The 16,102-nt window shown below is 43.8% G+C and overlaps 1 long non-coding RNA gene across 1 annotated transcript; it reads left to right on the top strand.

Annotated features, from left to right (window-relative positions):
* Positions 1 to 432: 432 nt before the first annotated feature.
* LOC130542945 (uncharacterized) lies at positions 433 to 3,735 on the top strand. Its single transcript, XR_008957873.1, has 3 exons — positions 433 to 640; positions 1,246 to 1,383; positions 2,222 to 3,735. It is a non-coding gene; the product is annotated as an uncharacterized LOC130542945 (long non-coding RNA).
* Positions 3,736 to 16,102: the final 12,367 nt, after the last annotated feature.

Here is a 16,102-nt window from a genome sequence, read left to right on the forward strand (position 1 = left end):
GGAAGGAAATGAGGCGAGCAGACGGAGCCTGAGAAAGAGAAGAAAGGACAACGAGTGACGTGTTTAGTGTCACCTGGGAAAAACAGCGACAACACAAATTGCAAACACTCTCAAGTCTCCGTGATTTACTACGATGAACGTTTATTTCTTTCTTATTCGAAGTTCACTGTTGTGGGTGTTTATGGCTGGCGAGTGGCCTCAGCGTCCTCGCCCGGACCGTCGCCATCCGGGGATGGGAGTGGCGTGGAGAGTGGTGGGGGCCAGGCCTGAAGGCGCGGGCACCACCGCCCTGCACGTTCCATGGCCGGAGCCAGTCCGGAGGCCGCGCCGGGCCGCGGGAGGGGCTGGGGAGGGCGGCCGAGCTGTGCGCGTGCGCAGGACGGAGGCAGCTAGCCGCTCTCTGCGACAGGTGCCGTAGAAGTGCCTGTGCTCAGGTTTTGTGAAAATCAGGCAAAATTAATCCCTCGCACACAACATTCCAGTCTGCTGCTTCTTCTTTGATGAAAGTCTTACTCCAAAAGACAGACAGAGGTGAATATCGAATCCCCTCAACCCTGCCAGAAATATCAGTTAATTCCTAAGCCGAAGTTAATTACCACGTTTGCAAAGGCACCAAAGAAAACGTTTATCACTTTTCCAGGTAAGGCTCAATTCTGAAAGCGCTATTTTCGAAACACGGTATTTCAAGTAATGGAATAAAATGCGTTTGTATTTGTTGCGGCTCAGCATTATTATATAAGCCCTTCCTTTACAAACTTCTCATAGAAACTTCTTCACATTCTTACCCGAAAAAAGAATTTTTAAAAAGCTAGACATATACCCACTGAGTCATAGAATAATTGGAATTCTGACAGGAAGATAACTGTAAAGCAGTTCTTTAAAAAGGAACACCATTCTGCTTTATTTAAACTCCAAAGTAGGTAAGCGTTTTATGGGTCGAGATTTTCTCATACAGGGTGTTATGCAATATACAGCTCAGCTCTGAATACTTTTCTCCTTTGTTCTCCCTGCACACCACGCACATGCCACTTGGTGACATCCTGGGCCTGGGAGGCTGTTGGATTAGACTTTCTGAAGAAAAGGTTTTTCTACATCATGCATAGAAAAAAGCTTTGATGATTCATAACATTAAAGCCTTTTAGTTCCTGGCAGGGGAGATCTCCTCGTCAATGTGTCGAAAGGAAAGTGGCTGTGTTATAACTTGCCCCCTGACAGAACCAAAGATCCCAGCTGGCTTTTTTGCAGGAAGGACAGGAGCATCAGGCCAACATGGATGAGACGACTTTTCAACGGCACCAAGTAGACAAAAACATTGCCTCCAAGAAAGAAGCTGAGTGAGTGCCAGTGAGTTCGCATGTTACGGAAAGTATAAGGATTGTTCCAGTAAGTGTTTTCTCGTTATGGGATAGTGCTGAAGTAAACACACATCAGGCTCGTGTGCCCCCTAATTTGCCCTGTACCCCTGCTCCAGGCCACGGAGAAATGTCTGACATGGTCTGTCTCAGAAAATACACATCTGTATTAGGAACGGTGGTCTAATCAAATGTGACTTGGCTCAGAGTCCCAGCAGGGTCTTCCATCCCCTTCTTAACCGCTGCCTTTTTTCCGCCTGGTGTTTGAGCTTTTCGGCCTAGAGAGAGCACTTAGTAAAGGTGGACTTGTTTACCACCAGCGGCAGAAACTGGTAACTTAATCATTGGTAGAGAGCAGTGAACTCAATAAAGAAAGCTCTTGGTGAGCTTTTCCTTAAGGTGGACCAGAAGAAAGTTCTGTGTTTGTCTTTGCTTCGCCATGATATACAGTTCTTTTGATGCCAGAATTCTACCCTTAACGTATTTTGGTCTCTAACCATTCTGATTGGATGCTGTCGCAGAGAAGGCAGTGAATCCAACGATGTGTGCCCCATGGTATTTAGAGTTCGCGATGCGGACCGCTGTGACGTTCAAGGCAATTACACGTGTATGTGCACACCGAGTTTATGAATCAATAACATAATTTATTAATTTCTCCAGAATTTATTATTTGACTCAGATAGTGAAACAGTCCCTCCACTTCAGTTCTTTTTCAATCTTCTTGTGAAGGAGAAAGTCTCAACTTAATGATAGTTACATGTTTATTCTTCTTTATTACTTTCTGTTCTTTTTAAGGAGAGAACATGTTTCAGGCTGAGAATCTTCAGTGGACAATTTTTTAAAAAAGATTTTGTGTATTTATTTGACAGAGAGACACACACACAGAGGGAGAGGGAGAAGCAGACTCCCTGCTGAGCAAGAAGCCCGACGTGGGGCTCGATCCCAGGACCCTGAGATCATGACCTGAGCGGAAGGTAGACACTTAACTGACTGAACCACCTGGCGCCCCTACAGCGGGCAATTTTATCTAGCTAAAACTTAGTCATGTTTTAATACCATTGTTCTTAGTTTTAGTTCTTGTCTGTGGATAGCAAGTCAAATATTTGTCAGTTATCAACTAATAGAAAATTTTCTTTTAAAATCAATAATTAAAATCCTAAAAAGGGAGTCACTTTAAAGGAAAATATTGAATGATAGGGCAAATGGTTTGTGAATGAGTCAAGATTGAAAAACACTGGTAGGGTGGGAAGAACACTGGTCTGAGAGCCAGAACGCTGGTTTCTGTCCGTTGTCACTAACCAGCTGTGTGACATGTGGCAAGTCAATTAACCTCTCTAGGTCTCAACTTTCACAAAACGTTGCAATACATCAGTGCTTCTCAGTTTGGCTACGCAGTGGAACCATGTGAAGAGACTGTAAGACTCCCAGCGCTTGGGCCACACCCCAGACCAGTCCTGTCAGAATCTCTGGGAGTGGGACCCAAGCCTCAGTATTTCGTGAAGCTCCCAGGTGATTCCAATGTGCTTCTAAATGACTCACAAGGTCTTTATAATGATAAGTTTCTGATTTGAAGATAAAACGATAGGTTATGTAAAAGATTTTTCGAATATAATCTAGAAATATATCAGCATTTCCTATAATTAGCTGAACGAACCAGCTTATCACCATCATTCATGGATTGAGATATTCAAATAAGCACTGCACACATCTTCCAATTTGACATGGGAATTACACTGGGGTTATACTGGTGAGCAAGGCGGATGTGGTCTCTTCCTCATGGAACCAACAATTTAATGGAAGAGGAGCTAAATAAACACAACACAATATTTCTATGTTAGAGAATGTTGGAGAAAAATGGGGACACAAAGGAGGGACATCATCTGTGAATCTTAATTATTTAAATTCTAGAAATAAAAATCAAAACATTCCTCTGTATGGTTGGTGTTCTATGTTACCTGGGCCGCCAGCTCACGGTAATGTGACCTGTGCCGAATAGAAAAGCCAGGGGCGTGAGAATTTCCCGTTTGAGGTTTGCTGCCCGTTTTGCACATCGCACATCGAAACTCTCAAGTTGGCCTGGGGCATCTGGAGAATCCTGCAACAAAAGCGAGAATAAAATCTCCTTCCGCTCTCCTTCCTACCCAGAAGGCACTTTGTATTGCTTTTGTCAAGTTTAAAGACTTTCTTCTATAATCTGCTTGAATGCAGAAGAGCAATAAGATGGCACCGTATCAAGGATTCAACTAATGACTCATGCTGTTTCAAGAAAACACTAAATATGCCTACATTCTGATGCTCTTGTCCTTTGGAGAAATGATCAACACTGATTTATACAGAAAAAAATCAGACATAATTTGAAATAAAAAGAAACCCTTCACTCCAAGAACAACTCTTGCATTAAGTAATTTTTGCCAAAATAAGATTAAAAAAAAAAGCTAAGAAGGATAAAACCTTGTGACCATTGCTAAATTACGTTAATTCCATTTTAGTTTCTAAAACTAATGGGCCACAGTGAAAGTATTGGGAACCCACATTAACATTTTTAAGAAACATGTGCTGGAGGGGTTCTAAATAATAACCTAGCAGCCTAGAAGTGTAAAGGGAATTTCCAATTGACTATGTGTTGACTGTCAGGATGCTATCCATAGGGTCTGTCCTGTTGCATTAACTCTATGTTGTACTGACTGAAACGAGGTACACGTGGACCATTGATCAGAGTTCCGCCATGGTGGGCATGCCCGAATTTCCATGACACGGTCTTCCCTCCTTCTGCCGTAAGTGCTGACCACTTGGCACTTGCCCAGAGCTGTGGGATCCATAAGCTCGGAAAGCAAAGGACCGCCACGCAGGGTCTCATGGTTCCGGGGTGTTTGTGGCGGCCTCCACAGGAAAACAAGTACACTGTTTTTCTGTTACTAGCTCCAGGCAACAAGAGTTCTATGTATGTAGTCTACTGTTGCCAGTTCATTCAATCCAAATCTACTCTTGTTTTGCTCTTTCTCTCAGGCATTCTGGGTTTTTCCCACTTTCTCTGGTCTTAGGTCCCACTCAGTCCATGTATGGAAACCCAATAGTTTGGTCTTACTTTAGTGTCTATCATCACCTCAAACTCCGCATACCCAGCATTGACGTAAGCAGCTTCCCTCTGGCATTTCCATTCCCAGTCAGCTCCCCTTCTTATTTTTAGTCCACGACACCAGTGTTCCCTTCCTCCTCCTCCTCACTCTTACTAGACAGCTTGGTGTTGGTACTTCACTCCTGAGCTTCTGCAAGCTCTTCCGTCTCTTCCTTCAAAGGGCCTCTCGGTGACTCTTCCGTCTCCCTTCCAGTTCCTCCCACCCTGCTCTACCCCCTGGTTTCACACGCCAGGAACCAGAGGGACCTTTTAGAGTCTCTTGGCCTCCAGCATGACCCTCCACAATCCAGACTGCATGCTGTCGCTGGACAAGTCTTCCTAGACTAGCCCCTAAAATAGCACGGCGGCCACAACAGTGCTCAGGGACTCCCAGCACTTGCCTGCTGTCTAACGCACTGATGAGGAGAGCTGCGCTGGTGTGGCAATGAGCACCACTGCTTACACTGAGCGTGTACTCTGTGCCGGGCCTGGGACCAACCCTGTACATACAGCATCACTAATTCTTACGACGGCTGAACCAACGACGTATTATCATCCCCCTTGTACAAGAATGGAAACTGAGGATCAGTGTGCTTTAATGACTTAAATGGCCCAAAATTTTACACGTGAGGACAAAGCAGAGATTCAAGTCCAAGTTTAACTCCATGCTGTAGGTGTTATGCCATACTGCTTTTGAAAACTCGCTTGGGTTTCCAGTTCTGTTCTGATGTGCACGGACCCTTCAGATCTGAGCTTGCCTCCTCCGGCTCTGCAGCAGAGCCCTCTGCTCAGTTAGGAAAGTCTCATCTCTGCCCCTCACATATTCCACACTGACTCCCTCCTCCCCACCTTTGCCTAACAGTCCTCACCCCGGGAATGCCCTCCCTTCTAATTTCTGTCTGTCTACATGTTACTCATTCTTCAAGGTCCTGGTCATGTTCAATCTTCAACATAGACCACTCTGAAGACTGATAGCCTGAACTGTTATTTCCCTTTCCTGAAATTTAAACGTAGGATCTGTGCTCTATAATTTACTCCTTCACAGTTTTGTTTCTCCAGTTACATGTAAAACTAGAGGATACACACGTTATGGAAGCGCCTAGGAGACCAACAGACCTATGTCCCCATTTTTTGGCCTTGGGACCTCAGACATGCTGTCTTCTCTGAAGCGGGCTTCCTCGTCTGAAAAGAAGATAAGACCCCTCATTTGGCAGGGTTGTTATTACACAGATTAAACAACACCAAAAAAACGTAAAGCCCTACCGGAGGCCCAGCACGCTGTGGTCTCTAAATGCTTGTGAGTTTTGTCTTCTCTTTGAGGGTTGGGCTAGGACTCCTATTTAAAGAACTCTCGCAAGAGATTAGCAACAGCTCATGTGTCTTCGATTGTACAACGGAAGGTTGAGTTGCACATTTTCACTGAGACTTTGAGATACAAGAGAAAGCATTCCAAATATCCAAAACTAATTTCAGGACACTAAAATCCCCTCATTCCAATGGGACAGAGTAAAGAGTAAGAGAGGATGTGCGAAGTGGATTTGCGATAAGGATTTCTCTGAAGTGAAAGCAGAGACTCCAACAGGTATTCGTACCCTGGGTCTGTGGCAGCATTATTCACAATAGTCAAGAGGTGGAAGCAACCCCAGTGTCTGTTGACCAATGAACAGACAAATCAAATGTGACCAATACATACAATGAAATATCGTTCAACCTTATAAAGGAAGTTAAAATTCTAACACATGCTACCACATGGGGGACACTTTGAGATATTTCGCTAATGACAAATGAGCCAGTCATAAAGGGCAAATGTATGACTCCATCTATATGAGGTTCCTAGAGTAGTCAGATCACAGAGCAGAAAGTAAAACGGTGTTTGCCAGGGGTGGAGGGGTGGAAAGACTGGACAGTTAGTGTTTAATGAGTATGTGGTTTCAGTATGGGAAAATTGAAAGGTTCTGAAGGGATATGGTGGTGATGGCTGCACAACCATGTGAATGTACTTAATTCCACGGAGCTGTACAGCTACAAATCATTAAAATGGCATATTTTATGTTATGCCTATTTTACCACAATATACAAAATCCAGGGAGGAGATAAAGGGATGGAAAAGTTATGGGGCTTGTCCAAATTTTCCCCAGCTAGCAAAAGGACTGACCAGACCTGAGCAGGTTTCCAAGGCACTGAGGGCCACAGATGAAGTCACATTTGTCTTTACACCACCGGAATCCTACTGGTTCAAAGTGCAGGTGACACAAGTACCAGAAAAATCCCACTCAGACTGACTTAAAGTAGGAAGCAGATTTATTGTGTCACCTGGTTCTCAGACTTTAATAAACATCAGAATCACTCGCAGTTCTTGTTAAAACACAGGCTGCTGGACCCCACCCCGTAGTTTCTGATTCTGCAGGTCTAGGGCGATAACTGAGACATTGCATTTCTAACCCATTACCAGGCGGCGCTTCAAGAATGTGGGTGAGAGCGCTTCACCCACGTAGGTGGGCTCGCATGTCCTCTCTGTCATCGGGCTGTGGCTCTGGTTCTCTGCCAGGCTCTTTCACTACCCTGCATTATCTGCCAGCTTCTCTTCGGGCTGATTTCCCCCTCAAGAGCCGAAATGCCTACCCCACTTCCAGGTCTTGCATCAGTATACCACGTGGTCCAGAGCAGGAGACATGCCTCGGGTCCCGGCATTCCAGACAAAAAAGCCAAATCGGATCAATTGGCACTTGTTAAAATGAAAAATCGAAAACCAAAACACAAATGTCTCTGACAGGTGGTTTCCTACACAGAGAGATCCTCCTCCCTGATAACGACAAGTAGGGAAATGACCCTCGCCTGAGTGTCCCCTTGCCCTCTGTCTCCTGTGCTCACAGTCATTTGCTCCCTGGACCATTAATGACAAAGCGTCCCTCCAGAAGCTCTCACAGGAGCGTCTCTGCCATGAGCACTGAGCTCTCATGCTCAGCAGCTGAGATGCATTTGACCAAAGTACGAAACCAACTCGGTTCTCTTTGTGGCCATAGCTCCTGCAGAGAACCAGGCTGGGTTACCAAGGACAAGGTGCTAAGCAGTCCAGCACAGTCCCCCATGCTGGACACGCCTGCGGCACCGCCAGGCCTGTAGGGCCTCTTGGGCCCCTCAGCAGCTCAGGTGGCTGCAGTTCAGACGGTGAGGGTAGGTCTTAATTTCCCCCCTCTTCGTTCTCCTCTACAAGCGTCTCTGCAGGCTCTACCTAGACAGACCATCTGGAAAGACCAATTCCTTAGAGCTTTCTTTCAGAAAATTTTCTTTTCTCATAAAATTACAGATTTTTGTAATACCTGGAAGATGTGTTTGACATCAGGCTAACCCACAGCTCACCATATTGTTAGGTAAGAACATCAAGTTGGGGGCTTTATCATGGCAGAAGACAAAGGCTATCATCAATGACTCCGACGACAAAGAAGTTCTCTGATTCGTGGCCCCAGTCTGACCCAGAATCCTAGCAGCAAATGTTGGAAGGATCCCAAAGAGAGGGCTGAGCACTGACGTGGGATACCTTTATCACCAGGTACCAAAGCACTGGACACCTTCAAAGTCCTGCTCAAGCCGTTCTCCCCCAAGAAGCCTTGGCCAGTCACTTCTGTCTGAGGGATCTTCTTGTCCCTGAGCCCTAGCGTATTCAGTTGAAACCAATGTTATTATGTTATACTATCTAGTATTTCAGCCTTCTCTGCTTCATGACTGTGCCTTCTCCTTCATCTCCTGAACGGAATTCTGGGCTCTTTGACAACGCAAACCATATCAATATTTATAATCTTCATAGTATGCAACACCGCTCTTGACCCAGGATAGCTGCTCAAGAACCGCGTATGGACTGGTGATCACTAGGACAGAAAAGCCCCGGGCGTGCCACGGCCTGTATGTGATGAGGCAGCTCTGGCTTCTTCACACAAGAACAGCGTTTCACTGGGACGTGCTGCACTCAGCACTGAAAATCATTGGCATTCAGCAGCAGAGAAGAGCTGAGGGCCTCTGAGTACCTCCTACTGCTTGCTTTGGTATTCGATTTATTTTATTCACCAAATAGATAATATTTTTTGCTTTATTAAAATAATAACATCTTACCATTTAAACTAACAAGCATTTATTGAGTGCATCGGAGAATGTACAAAACACGGTTTCAGGTAATTTGGGGATCAAAGAGAAATACAAAATAATCTCTGCGCTCAGAGAATTTAAACTACTGGAATCTACATAAATCAACATAATAAAAAGCAGAATGAGAGAAAATCCGTGGAAGAAGTCGATCCGAAATACATCGAAAACCGAAGAATCATAGGAATATAAAATTCAGGGTTGGAAGGTCTTTCAAAACCATCTAGTCTAATTCTGCAAAGGCTTCTTGAATCCCTTCTACGGTATAATCGACTAACCATCCATCTTGCCTATGTTTCAAGAGCTCCGGTGGTAGGAACTCATTATCTCCCAGACTCCTAGTTTTAAACCTAGTTAACTGGGTTTTTTCCCTCCTACCATGGATACAGGTAAGATCCCATGTCTGAGCCCTGGGCTGATTCCTGGGCTGCAACCCACTCTCCTGTCCTGTATAGCCCTGGGCACACCTACCAGTAGTGTTGTCTGTTTCCATTCAGGTATATTTCCACACACGTGTACCCTTCTATCCATGTATAATTAAACCAGGTATAAAAGCAGAAATAAAAATGAAATAAAGATGAAATATAGGATACTTCTGAAGTGATCTCACATTTTATCTTATTAATGTTATCTATCCCCTTTGTTCTCATTATAATTATACTAGTATTAATAATATTCTGAGTGCATAGTTTTTAAGTGTCCTGATAACCATTTGGCCTCCTGCTATCATAGGCTAATATCGCAAGGCATAATGTTCCCTACTGCTTGACTTATTATGTATAATAATGGATGTAAATTCATATTTCAAATAGTTTTTTTGATGATTTCACCTTTGTTTGACCAACTTCTGGCCAGATTTGTTTATCGCAAATTCTTTTAGTTTCTGCTAGTCCCGGGAGATTTTAATTTCTCCTATTTTTAATAACATTCTAGCTGGATAAAGTATTCGTGGCTGCGTATTTTTCTCATTTAGCACCCTGAATATATCATGCCAGTCCTTTCTGGCCTGCCAGGTCTCCATGGATAGGTCGGCTGCCAATCTAATGTTTCTACCCTTATAGGTTACAGACCGCTTGTCCCGAGTTGCTTTCAGGATTTTCTCTTTGTCTCTGAGATTTTCAAGTTTCACTATTATATGTTGAGGTATTGACCTATTTTTAATTTTGAGGGGGGTTTTCTGTGCCTCCTGGACTTGATTGCCTGTTTCCTTCCCCATATTAGGGAAGTTCTCCAATAGTTCTCCAAACTATAATTTGCTCCAATATGCCTTCCGCCCCACCCCGTTCTCTTTCCTCTTCTTCTGGGATCCCAATTATTCTAATATTGTTTCACTTTATGGTATCACTTATCTCTCAGATTCTCCCCTTGTGATCCAGTAGTTGTTTATCTCTCTTCTTCTCGGCTTCCTTCTTCTCCATCATTTGGTCTTTTATATCACTAATTCTCTCTTCTGCCTTATTTATTCTAGCAGTTAGAGCCTCCATTTTGGCTGCATCTCATTAATAGCCATTTTGATTTTGACTTGATTAGATTTTAGTTCTTTTATTTATCCAGAAAGGGATTCTCTAGTGTCTTCTATGGTTTTTCAAGCCCAGCTATTATCTTTATAATCATTATTCTGAACTCTAGTTCTGACATCTCTCTTATATGCATATTGATTAGGTCCCTGGCAGTCAGTACTGCCTCTTGTTCTCTTTTTTTGAGGTGAGTTTTTCCATCTTGTCATTCTATTTGTAGAGTTGCAGCTATTCTTTTCTTAGATCTCCGGTTGAGTTCTCAGGTGTTCAGAATGGTTTGATAGCTATCTAGCTGAATTCCTGGGACCAGGCGAAACTAAGGTCTCCTACTCCTCCACTGTCTTTGGGATTACTCTAGTTACATGAAGATAATAGCCTCACTGGGTAAACCTAATGTGCTACACATCCCAATAACTAAAAGCCAGCCACGGAGTGAGGCTGCCTTTGTCAACATCCCATGTTATGGAACTCCTGCTCTTTCCTCAGGACACCTCGAGGGTGGAAGACACACAAGATCTATTTGCATTCTGTATCCCAATGGATCATCATGTGCCTCTTGCTTCTTTTGGACATTACTGTTCACAGTGATCTCTATTTGGTTTTTGGCAAGCTCTGAGGGTGAGAAAGTTCTTCCTTCTATTGAGTTAAAACCAAGCTGTATGCTAGAGAGCCAGTCTGCTCACTCTCCCACATGAAGTCCAGGGTCATGAATTCTTGCTGCCTTAACTGATTTCCCCAAACAGCTCCTATATGTCTGGCTCTGGGTGTCAGCATACTGCTTGTAGCCCTTTTATCTTCAGCATCTCTTTCTGCTAGATATGTATTGCTTCTTGGGATCTGTAGATTTACCTCCTATCAATCACTCCTGATTCCACCCATATTCCAGCCTGTCAAGGGAAAGAAATCTATGTAGATAGAAAAACAGACGTTTGATTGTAAACATAAGTCTTGTTTCTGTATAAAAAAATCTGAAACATGGAGAATGACAAAATTAAACACTGGAATCATCCATAATTTCACATCTCAGTGATAAACACTGTAATGTTTTAATGTTTGCCCGTCCAGATTTTTCTATGCATATAAACTCACATACATGTGTATTTCATTCGATTCTCTCTCTTTTTTTTTTTCTTAATTAATCATTAGGCTCTTCAAATGTATCAAACACATCTATCTGACTGGATAAAACTAGAAATTAAAAGTGACCTGGTCAATGAGGTGCCTGGGGGGGTCAGTTGGTTAAGCGTCCAACTCTTGATTGCAGCTCAGGTCTTGATCTCAGGGTCATGAGTTTAAGCCCCATGTTGGGCTCCATGCTGGGCATGGAGGCTACTTAAAAACAAAAACAAAGACAAAAGTGGCCTGGTCAACACCAACACGCTGAAGTTATAAGGTCATAAGATACAGAGTTTTCCTAACCTAGACATTCATCTCTTCTGCAGAATAGTTTTGGAGTCTTGGAGTCCTTATGTATTAAGGCCTAAGGGAAACAATATCTTTGATTTGAAAAGAATATTGCAAGTCATATAATCCAAACTCCACTCATGATTAGAATTCCTGCCCCACTCTCTCCCAACAGGTGTTCAACTTCTGGAATATTTTCTACCTGGGAAGCTCAAACCTTCCCAAGGTAGCCTATTCCATCTTTCTTTCACCCCTTATGTTCTCCCTGTTAGGAAATTTGGATTGAAAATAAAAGGCAGTGATATCCTGGAAGCCCAGGAAATATATCAGTCCATGGAGGCACCTTTGAGAGGGTGACATTTGAGCCAAGTCCCATGAACAAAATCAGTTTTTGGATTGGTTTTGGGTTTGCTATGTGAAAAAAAATAATATCTAAAGTGTCTAACAGTTATTGGAGTCAGAGAACTGTTGGACAAAAGGTCATCTAGGAAAGCCAACTGCTCTCTCAGACAGGCTCTCACAGATGAAATCATCACCGTTCAGTATGTTCCCCTCGGGTTTTTATGTCCAGAGACTCAGTTTGTCCTGTGCTGGCATGGTGGCCTGGTCTTGGGTACTCTGATTGGCATTAACAAAACTCAGACAGGATTAGTATATAAATCTGAATGCCAAGGATAAGAGTAAACACGAATTTTAAAAAACCACTTCCCTGGTGCAAAAAGGGAGACCCACAGCCCCCCTTTCCTTCCAACATTTACTTTAGAAAACTTGTAATTGTAAATTCTTTCTCTGCCCCTCTGAGATGTATGTGAAACATGTTAAAAGCTAAACCAGCCTCTTGCCAGCTTTAAGACCCAAGAATACTGTTTTCAAGGATGTGGGAATCATCTTTGAAATGTAATCCTCAAGGAGGATAAAGCAGCCTCTGTTTCCTGGTTTCTGTGGGAGGGCAGGAGTCTAACTTCGGTGAGCCAGCTGGCTCCAGCTTGCAAACCTACCTCCTGTCATAAGGAAATTCCATTTTTCCTTTGGATAAAGCCAATTAGCCGACACAGATGATCACCCCAATTACCAGGTGAATTTACGATGAACTCTGTGTGACAAATCGTACTGCCTAGTTTTCTTACTTGAGGACTATTGTTTATCTTGAAAACGTGTATGTAATGGGCTGTATCTGCTCGCCTACACAAAAGGGCAAGATTTCTTTCTGTTTTGCAATCTTAGCAGATTGCCTGTGATGTGCGTCACATTCCTGTTTAATGCCTCTCCAATAAGAGAGATGTTCCCGTTCTCCTCTACTTTTGTGCAGAGGTTTTATGGGTTGGGAAAGCTCTTGTTTTTATCTCCCCAATACAAGTCATTCACTGACACTGAGAAGTGCTCCAATTGCCCTCTCCCCCTATTCTCTCTATATACTAGAATCTTCAGGGACCAAATGATCTCTAGAAGATTCCTTGGTGAGTATTACGGTTTGAATTGTGTTTGCCCAAATAGATATGTTAAAGGCTAACCCCCAGTACCTGAGAATGTGAACTAATTAGAAGATAGGGTCTTCCCAGAGGTGACCAAGCTAAAAGGAGGCCATTAGAATGGGCCCCGATCCAATGGAACTGGTGTCTTTGTACAAAGGGGGACATTTGCTACAATTTAAATTTGTTATAATTCCAGTGCAGTGACATCACTGTCAAAGTAACACCTTGACAAAGAGTTCAGATACATGCAAGAAGCTTTAAGATTTCTGTCGCTGAATAAGATAACCTGGTTTGATGGTCTTCAAATAAGATAAAAATTCATAAAAATAATATATAACACACTTGAGTGCATTTGGAGAATGTACTCTAAAATTTGATTTCAGTGTTTCATAAATGAAACGGAATCATAATTTTTTGGAACCTGCAGCATCCAAAGGCAGGGTCAGGACTGCCACCACGGCATAGTGTGGCCCTGTGATGGAGGCAGCCCTGCAGGTGCCTGTCTCACTCAGGTCACCTGCCCTCATAAGACACCACAGCCTGGGAGGCCTAAACGGAAATGGATTCCTCACCGCTCTGGAGGCCGGAAGTCTGAGATCAGGGCGCCATCAGGATTGGTGCCTGGAGAGAGCTGCCTCCTTGAGATGCAGATGCTGCCTTCTCATTGTGTCCTCACGTGAACTTTCCTGGGACAGTTTGGATAGAGGGAGGGGGTGGGGGAAGCAAGCTCTGTGCTGTCTCTTCTTAATATGAGCGCCCACCTTCATGACCTCACCTGAACCTAATTACCTCCCATAGGCCCCATTCCATATACCATCACAGTGGGGGTTAGAGCTTTAACATATGAATATGTGGGGGTCCAGAGGCACAATTCAGTCCACAGAATCGCCTTTGAGCAGAGAATGGGCCTCCTCTTTCCTTAGGGCAGATGCCACACCACGCCTAGGCATGGCCTGGTGAGCCAGGTGTGGGCTGACTTCAGCTCCCCTTTCCACCTCTGGGATGCATTTGTGCAGCACGTAAATCATACAACCTGCGTCCAGGCCCACACACTGCAAAATGCTGGGATCTGGAAAAAGAGGTTGCTCCACGTAACAGCAAGCCCTGCTTTCACTAAAAGAATTATGGGAAAGGGAGGGATGCCAAGGCAGGTCAGCTTTTACTATGAGGTTTTCTTGCACTGGCCAGATGGATTTTAAGCCAGGTTACTCCTCTGCCCACTGGAGGCCCTCTGGCTGTTCAAGGAATTCCCCAGAACTGGCCTCTCCCACGTATCTCCCCAGGTTATTGTTCTGCAACTCCTTTTGCTTCGATTTTGTCCCTCTTCAGTTCCCAGCTCTAGGTGGGTGACTGCTTCACTTGCTCCACTCTTGGCCCTCTAAACTTGGCGTAGAGACTTGCCCTTCCTGATTTGCGGCCTGAAGCTTTCTCCAAGACACTACTGGCATGACCCATTAGCCAGAACTGGAACATTCCAGCCCCAGTCTCAGCTTCCATAATCCAAACCCAGCTCCAGGCCATTCAGCCAGAGGCCAGCCAGCCCACCCTCTAAAGACTCTCCCTTCTCTTCTCTTCCCTCCAGGGTGGGAGATGCAAGCAGATAATTTCTCAGAGGAGCTGGATCGGTGTAGAACTCCTAGAATCCCTGCCTCGTGGCCTGGCATACGGGCAATGTGCCCGCTCTGTGAAGGTTGTCCAACCCTGAGATTCAAGCAATATGTGAGAGGCCCTTCTATTTTTAAGGCTCTCTTTCTGTTAGCTCTAGCACAACTGTTATTGTGTTTAATTTTATCTTTGACATCAAATGGTTTGATATCTGCTCATGGCCTAAAAGTCTTATAACAGGGATGTTCTTTGAAAACTGAAAGCCCTTTCACATTTTTTTCCCCATTTAATCCTCATAAGATCTTTGGAAGAAAGGTATTATTCTTCTAACTTATAGGGGAGAAACATGTTGGGGGAGGGGTTTAGAACTCCTACCCAACACGAAGTCACAGGCTTTTGAGTTAATTCTATGCTGCCCTGCTGTTTTGACCTAAAATGCTGGGCTAATGCCAGCTGGTCTAACAACAAGAAAATCACTGGCAATGTAGCTCCAGGCATTTCATTTTAGCGGAAGATAATGTTTCACATTCTACCTCCTGAATAACAAAACTGATGTTTATGGAGGACATATTTCGGCTTAGAAAGATGCAGTGTCCAAAGCAATTTCAGGTGTTCCTACTCTTTTTTAAAATTTTTTTAATTTTTGAGGTATAATTGATATAACATTATACCTCTTAGTTTCAGGTATGCAATGTAATGATTCAATATCTGTATACATTGCAAAATGATCACCGCCATAAGTCCGGTTAACATCCCTCACCATATAGTTACAAAATGTTTCTCTTCTAATGAAATTTTCAGGACCCACTCTCCTCGCTGCTGTAGAGCAGCTGCAAATGTATTTGAAACAGGTTAATTAACGTAATATGATTTTATCTCATTCATGTATGCAATCATAACAAGGAATTATTTTTTAAAGTTTCATTTTAGAGAAAGCAGGGGGAAGGGGCAGGGGGAGAGGGAGAGAGAGTCCCAAGCAGACTCTGCACTAAGTGTGAAGCCTGACACAGGGCTCGATCTCATGACCCTGAGATCATGACCTGAGCTGAAACCGAGAGTCAGTCATTTTAATGACTGAGCCACCCAGGCACCGCCAAACATAACAAATACTTTTAAAGCATTTTCTAAGTAGAAGGCTCAAGGAGATACATCCTTCGAGAAATATTTCAAGGTAAAAATTGGAACTGAGGACGTTCACGCACTCCCCAGGAGCTGACTCACATTATCCAAGCTCTTGCTTGATTTCATCTCGCGTAAACTCTGGAAATATGCCCTATCTCTTCTACGTCTTCCGTTTTTCCATTCTCACTGGCTTCTTTTCTTCGGCCTAGAAGTGATTAAGCCCCTTCCTCTACACACACACACTTGTCTCAATTTTGTGTGTCCCCGTAGCTATCACCCTCCTGGTTCTTTTTCTCTCTTTCTTCCTACTTAGCCATAATTCACGAAGGAGTACTCTGCAATCACTGCCCAATTCTCACCTCCTTGCTCCTTGTTTCC

The sequence above is a fragment of the Ursus arctos genome, unplaced genomic scaffold (genome assembly GCF_023065955.2).
Source record: "Ursus arctos isolate Adak ecotype North America unplaced genomic scaffold, UrsArc2.0 scaffold_6, whole genome shotgun sequence".
Lineage (NCBI taxonomy): Eukaryota > Metazoa > Chordata > Mammalia > Carnivora > Ursidae > Ursus > Ursus arctos.